The sequence below is a fragment of the Eutrigla gurnardus genome (assembly GCF_963514095.1).
Source record: "Eutrigla gurnardus genome assembly, chromosome: 7".
Lineage (NCBI taxonomy): Eukaryota > Metazoa > Chordata > Actinopteri > Perciformes > Triglidae > Eutrigla > Eutrigla gurnardus.
In genome coordinates, this window is record NC_139921.1 from 1,042,501 (window position 1) to 1,050,000 (window position 7,500).

The window sequence follows — 7,500 nt, forward strand, 5'->3', positions numbered from 1 at the left end:
AAGAAAGGAGTGGAAGGAGAAAGGAGTGGAAGGAGAAGGAGAAGAGGAGGACGTCAACACGGCTCCACCGCTGAGATAAACGACCTGACTCTCCTTCACTCTCCCTCTGTCTGCCTCCATTAGATGTTGTCTCCCCCTTTCTTCCTCCCAGCGGGGGCTTCTGCCTCTGGTCCTCTGTCACAGCACCAGCCCCCCGCTGGGGGAGGAGAGGGGAGGAGAGGGGAGGAGAGGGGGAGGTCCGAGGTCTGGGTTTCTACTCTCACATGTGAGCTCAGGTGTAAATCTGTATGTTTGGATGTCTCTGGAACGTTGATTAATGACCAGAAATATAAGGAATAGTTTGTTTATGTTGCTATGGCAACCTTCCATGAACAGATACAGGATAACGACCGACACACACACACACACACACACACACACACACACACACACACACACACACACCAAACTGCCGAGTCATGGTAACATGCATCTCAGCGAATTATCTTGTTTTCAATATTGTTCAACAAAGTTTGAACATGGTCGTGGACCTCCATGGTCGTGGACCCCTCCGGTCGTGGACCCCCATGGTCGTGGACCCCCATGGCCGTGGACCCCTCCGGTCATGGACCCCTCCGGTCATGGACCCCCGTGGTCGTGGACCCCCATGGCCGTGGACCCCTCCGGTCGTCGACCCCCATGGTCGTGGACCTCCATGGTCGTGGACCCCTCCGGTCGTGGACCCCCATGGTCGTGGACCCCCATGGCCGTGGACCTCCATGGTCGTGGACCCCTCCGGTCGTGGACCCCCATGGTCGTGGACCCCCATGGTCGTGGACCCCTCCGGTCGTGGACCCCCATGGTCGTGGACCCCCATGGTCGTGGACCCCTCCGGTCGTGGACCCCCATGGTCGTGGACCCCCATGGTCGTGGACCCCTCCGGTCGTGGACCCCCATGGCCGTGGACCTCCATGGTCGTGGACCCCCCCATGGTCGTGGACCCCTCCGGTCGTGGACCCCCATGGCCGTGGACCTCCATGGTCGTGGACCCCTCCGGTCATGGACCCCCATGGCCGTGGACTCCCATGGTCGTGGACCCCCATGGTCGTGGACCCCCCCATGGTCGTGGACCCCTCCGGTCGTGGACCCCCATGGCCGTGGACCTCCATGGTCGTGGACCCCTCCGGTCATGGACCCCCATGGCCGTGGACTCCCATGGTCGTGGACCCCCATGGTTGTGGACTGTTGTGGAAAAATGAATCTGCCCAATAAAGATCAACAACCAGGATCAGCTTTTTCTCCGAGGTTTATTCCACTAAGTATTCTCATCTGCAGAGGAGGGACTGGTCACCCCTGCCTTCTGATGCAAAGGTTCAGATCAGCAGGAACGACCCTGAGTCCAACAACAATCTCCCTTTTAAGGAGGAGGAACCATGGACAAAGGACGGATCATGTCCTATCTTACAAAGACAAGATGTACAGGCAAGGTCAAAACTGAAGGTTAACTCTTGACCTTGAAAGACGTTCGGCAGCAGGTCTGGATCTTCCGGTCCCGTTGTCTTTGCCGTGATTAAACGTAGTTGCTGTAATTGTTTGCTGGGTGTTAATTAGCGCTGTGAAGAGCTAACATTTAATGAGTCTTCCCATGGAAAGGTAGACCTTTGTTCACACCTCTGCCTTCCAGCTCACTGCTAAGAAATCTACTGGAATTGAATTTCAGACGTCCTCAAATTAAGTCATTAGCAGAAATATCACTCTGAGACAGAAAGGGAAGAAAGAGGGAGAATTATGAGGGGAGGAAGAGGCTGGTGAGGGAGAGGAGGGTGAAAGCAGAGAAAGGCACACAAGAGGAAGAGCGAGGGGATAAAAAGGCTCCTTTGTATGGAATCACAAACTCATTTTCTTGTGTTCGGCTGAAAAGAGGGAACGCTGCTCAGCTCTCTCCATCTCCCTTTCTCTACCCGTCTCCCCCACAGCGCCGCTCATTGTGGAGGAGTGCGGGGGGGGGGGGGGGGGGGGTGAGGAGGAGGGAGGGAGGAGGGTGAGGAGGGGAGGAGGAGAGGGAAGGGGAGGGGGGAGGAGAAGGAGAAGGGGAGGTGAGGGAGCTTGTTAAGGCATGAGGAGCTGGTCCACCGCTGGGATGTATATACACATGATATACATATATATATACATATATATATATATGTATATACATGTATATATATATATATATACATATATATATATACATATATATATATATATACATATATATATATATACATGTATATATATATATATATATATATATATATATATGTATATATATGCGTATATATAAACTGCTCATAAAATAAAGGGAACACTAAAACAACATAATGTAACTGCAAGTCAATCATATTTCTGAGATATCAGCCTGTCCAATTAGGAAGCAGCACTGATTGGGAATCCATTTCACCTGCTGTTGTGTAAATGGAACAGACCACAGGTGGAAACGAGTGTCAGTTAGCAAGACCTCCCTATAAAGGAATGGTTCTGCAGGTGGTGACCACGGACCGTTTCTCTGTTCTCGGCCTTTCTGGCAGATTCTTTTCTTTTTTGAATTTTGGCAGTGTTTGCACCACTAGAGGTAGCATGAGGCGGTTTCTCCAACCCACAGAAGTTGTCCAGTTAGTGCAACTCATCCAGGATGGCACATCAATGGGCACTGTGGCAAGAAGGTTTGCTGTGTCCCCCAGCACAGTATGGAGGAGATTCCAGGAGACAGGCCAGTACCCCAGGAGACGTGGAGGGGGCCAAAGAAGGACAACAACCCAACAGCAGGACCGATATCTGCTCCTTTGTGCAAGGAGGAACAGGAGGAGCACTGCCAGAGCCCTACAAAATGACCTCCAGCAGGCCACTGATGTTCAAGGTTCAACTCAAACGGTCTAGAGATCACAGAGATTGGCAGATTGGCCATTGGCGCCCTGTGCTCTTCACGGATGAGAGCAGGTTCACCCTGAGCTAGGCTTGGGCGGTAATACGGTAATACGGTATACCACGGGTCTTAAAAATAGCAACGGTATCAGTTTCAATACCGTCATTAAAAAAATAATGATCTGGTCTCAAAGAAGAACACGACTTCTGCAGTTCGGCAGTATTTCGGGTTCCGACCTAATGAGAAGTAGAGCTTAGTTCGGGCCCAGAACATCAAGCCCGACCCTACCCGAGCCCGTGAGCGTTCTGTCCGAACCCGGACCGACCCGACACATTAACTGTAATTAAGAGCCCGAGCCCGATTTCAACCCGACAATTATTTTTCATGCATGAGGCTGTTGTATGTGCATATCCGTGGGAAGTGGGGGTGCGGCTGCAAAAATATACAAAAATATAAATTAGATTAGATTAGGATGTGACTGGACAAAGCCGACACGTATGTTATCGCCTTTTTTTACTTTGTGTAACTTGTACACATTTTGCCTCGGGCAGAGAAGCTAAACTCTAATGACGCCACGGAGAACGTTCTGCTGCTACAACATCCTCCAGCATGACCGGTTTGGCGGTGGGTCAGTGATGGTCTGGGGAGGTATTTCTTTGGAAGGTTGCACATCCCTCCATGTGCTTGCTGGAGGTACCCTGACTGCCATTAGGTATTGGGATGAGATCCTCAGACCCATTGTGAGACCATGCTGGTGCACTGGGCCCTAGGTTCCTTCTAATGCATAACGATGCTAGGCCTCATGTGGCTGGAGTGTGTCAGCAGTTCCTGTATGATGAAGGCATTGATGGACTGGCCTGCCCGTTCCCCAGACCTGAATCCTATAGAGCACATCTGGGACATCATGTCTCGTTCCATCCACCAACGCCATGTCGCACCACAGACTGTCCAGGAGTTGACTGCTGCTCTGGTCCAGGTCTGGGAGGAGATCTTTCAGGAGACCGTCCGTCGTCTCATCAGGAGCATGCCCAGACGTTGTAGGGAGGTCATACAGGCACGTGGAGGCCACACGCACTACTGAGGATCATAACGAAATATCCACAAAAGTTGGATCAGCCTGCGATCTGGTTTTCCACTTTGATTTTGGGTATGATTCTGAATCCAGACCTCCAAAAGATGAGGATTTTGATTTCATGCACACACACATAGATATACAGTATATTTAATAATGTTGCTTTCATTCAAAGTTCAACAAATAAGTTTAAAATAAAGGTGGTTCTGTGTTAAACTTTGAACCGTGTCAGTCCTCTAAAGGATCACACTAAGAGAGACCCAAGGACCCAACACTGGAGGGTCCAGCTAAGAGAGACCCAAGGACCAAACACTGGAGGGTCCAGCTAAGAGAGACCCAAAGACCCAACACTGGAGGGTCCAGCTAAGAGAGACCCAAGGACCCAACACTGGAGGGTCCAGCTAAGAGAGACCCAAGGACCCAACACTGGAGGGTCCAGCTAAGAGAGACCCAAGGACCCAACACTGGAGGGTCCAGCTAAGAGAGACCCAAGGACCCAACACTGGAGGGTCCAGCTAAGAGAGACCCAAAGACCCAACACTGGAGGGTCCAGCTAAGAGAGACCCAAGGACCCAACACTGGACGTTCCAGCTAAGAGAGACCCAAGGACCCAACACTGGAGGGTCCAGCTAAGAGAGACCCAAAGACCCAACACTGGAGGGTCCAGCTAAGAGAGACCCAAGGACCCAACACTGGAGGGTCCAGCTAAGAGAGACCCAAGGACCCAACACTGGAGGGTCCAGCTAAGAGAGACCCAAGGACCCAACACTGGAGGGTCCAGCTAAGAGAGACCCAAGGACCCAACACTGGAGGGTCCAGCTAAGAGAGACCCAAGGACCAAAGGTAAGAATTCTATTTAAAGTGCAACACAACTTCTGTCCATTCTCAAAAGCTTGTAGCGTATCTCACTGCATCACACACCAACACACACACACACACACCCACACCCACACACACACACACACACACACACACACACACACACACACACACACACACACACACACACACACACACACAACCCCAGGCAGTGGAACAGACAACAGAGAGGAGGACATCAGAGGGATAATACAATTGGAAAAGCTTTACAGCGTGTAATGATAAACCTGTGTGTGTGTGTGTGTTGGTGTGTGTGTGTTCATGCCCAAAGGAAAAAGCTAATGGGTTTATATCTTTCTGCGATAGCAATGATATGGAGGCTTTGTGATTTCATTAAGAGTGTGTGTGCGTCCACGTTTACCAAAGATGAGGACAGAGATAGGTTGGTCTAATGCACTACTTATTGTTAGGAGGCGCGCACACACACACACACACACACGCACACGCACACACACACACACACGCACACGCACACGCACACACACACACACGCACACACACACTTACGTTAAACCCCATTCATCTGCTCTTTAACCTAATGCAGAAACAGAGACCAAGCAGAAAAACAGACGTGATACATTAATTGTCCCCTTGTCACCCCACTATTTCACCCTTTGACATGCCCCCCCCCCCCCCACACACACACAGAGGCCAGGGTAATAATTCTGTGATTAAGGAGATGGATCCTGCTCTCATCTCGGGGCTAACATCCATCCTCCACACATACATACTCACGTATACGCAGCCATACCGAGCCTTAATAGGGATATGATGCCAAACAGAAACACAGTTAGCTGAGACTGGACCCGCCCCCGCTCCACATTATTGACTTATTGACCGCAATCATTTTCACATTATCGACCTCCGATATGTATGCACATGACCTCAATCATTCCTGCTGACCTCGATATTAACCAGTGTGTTTACATCTGTCTGAATGTAACATGGAAGCCATGACGACACCAGAATATATATATGTTTGTGTGTGTGTGTGTGTGGGGGGGGGGGCTGTACAAGGCTGTTTGGGGCTGTGTGAGGCGGTTTGTGTAAGTTATGTTTAGTTTGTCTGTCTCGTGACTTCCTGTTTTATTTTGAAATCTAACTCTTGTTTCAGGTTACTTGCCCCTGTGTGTTTTGCACTGGTCTGATGGTTTCCACCTGTTTCCCCTTACCTTGTGTGTATAGTCTGTTTGCCCCTTTGTGCTGGGCCAGGTCGTCTGGTCTCCATGTGGGAGAACCACCAGCCACGTCAGCCCAAGTCAGGTTTAGAATTCTGTTACGCTTCTTGCCAGTCGAGCTTAACATTCTTTTCTTTGTCCTGTATATCGCACTTGTTTTCCTCAAAAGAGTGGTTTTTTGTTCTATCGTTTTTTCCTCTCCGTGAGTGATTTTCCTTTGCTACTTTGTTATTAAAATACTGTTCATTTGAACTTTGTCTTGGATTCGTGCATTGGGTTCACGTCCTAGTTCAGCCGTGACAGTTTGGGGTGTTTTTAGGGGTTTGGGGCTGTATGAGGTTGTTTGTGGTGCTGCGGTTTGTCATGGTCTCGGTCCTCCGTGACATCCCACCATGAATCTTAAACACCTTGTCACATGAAAATGCTTACATTGAGGCGTTCCAGCCCACTCACACGGCAGATTATCCTATTTACCAGCCGGAGGGGGGTCCGCTGCAGCGAGGCCTGATCAAGCCACTGATGGCTTCAACTCATGTGTCTGCACAGCTCTCACTGACGAGCTACACACACACACACACACACACACACACACACACACACACACACACACACACACACACACACACACACACACACACAGGAGAAGTGGAAGAGATTAGCTGTGACCCCCCCCCCCCCTTCTCTTTTCATTTCCTCAGCGGGGGAATTACCCAGAAGCCCCTCCCCCTCTGCACACATCCATGTCCTGACTGACTAATACACAGACCCCTCACCTGATCCTGATTATGTCTTACAGATACTCACGAGGGGGGGGGCATTCAGCCTGCACCGACAGGCATTCAAACACCATCTAATAGGAGTTACACGTCAACTCTTCACGCTGACCCCGCCCGCTCCCAGTAGGTGGCACTAGACCAAAACAAGAGGCAACACACGGCAGCCAGTCAGGTGATTCAAACAGGATCACTGATTGGTTAACAGACCCTGGAAAACAACGTTATGAATATTCTTAATAATTCAGTTCAGCCTTTGTACAAAAAACAAAAGCCCAAATGGAGAACCGAATGTCCGACACATCCTCGGTTGCCCTGACGACGGACAGGTACAGAAACCCCCCGACTAACATCAAGGCACCGCTGACGGGGAGATGGATGAAGAGCCACGGCCCCTGGAGAGCCACGCCAGCGGGGATTCAGTCCCAGGAGCACAGGAGCGAGAGGAAGTTGGAGCGCTGATGTAGCTCTTCCTGTGACCGGTGCCAGGAATGGTTAATGCTGCTGGAGCTGCTGGACCCGGGCCACAAACGTCACTAATCTAGCATCACACAACGCCACAGCCCTTATATAACACCAGAAGAAGACCACGCTCCAGCTCAAAGACTCCCAGACCATCAGGGCAAAGCAAAGAGGCTTCAACCTCCACACTGAAACGGGGTTCTGGTTCTCCAACGAGAAGAATCTCCTGCTCTGTTAAGTTATGTTTACAATGTC

At 50.5% G+C, this 7,500-nt stretch overlaps 2 protein-coding genes across 7 annotated transcripts in view; one reads left to right on the plus strand and one right to left on the minus strand.

The window, feature by feature from the left end:
• The window catches only part of psma6a (proteasome 20S subunit alpha 6a), a 49,287-nt gene that overhangs the window by 41,413 nt on the left and 374 nt on the right, over nt 1-7,500 (plus strand). The gene's annotated exons all lie outside the window — the stretch shown is intronic.
• Nucleotides 1-7,500, minus strand: part of ralgapa1 (Ral GTPase activating protein catalytic subunit alpha 1) — an 87,595-nt gene that overhangs the window by 12,594 nt on the left and 67,501 nt on the right. The gene's annotated exons all lie outside the window — the stretch shown is intronic.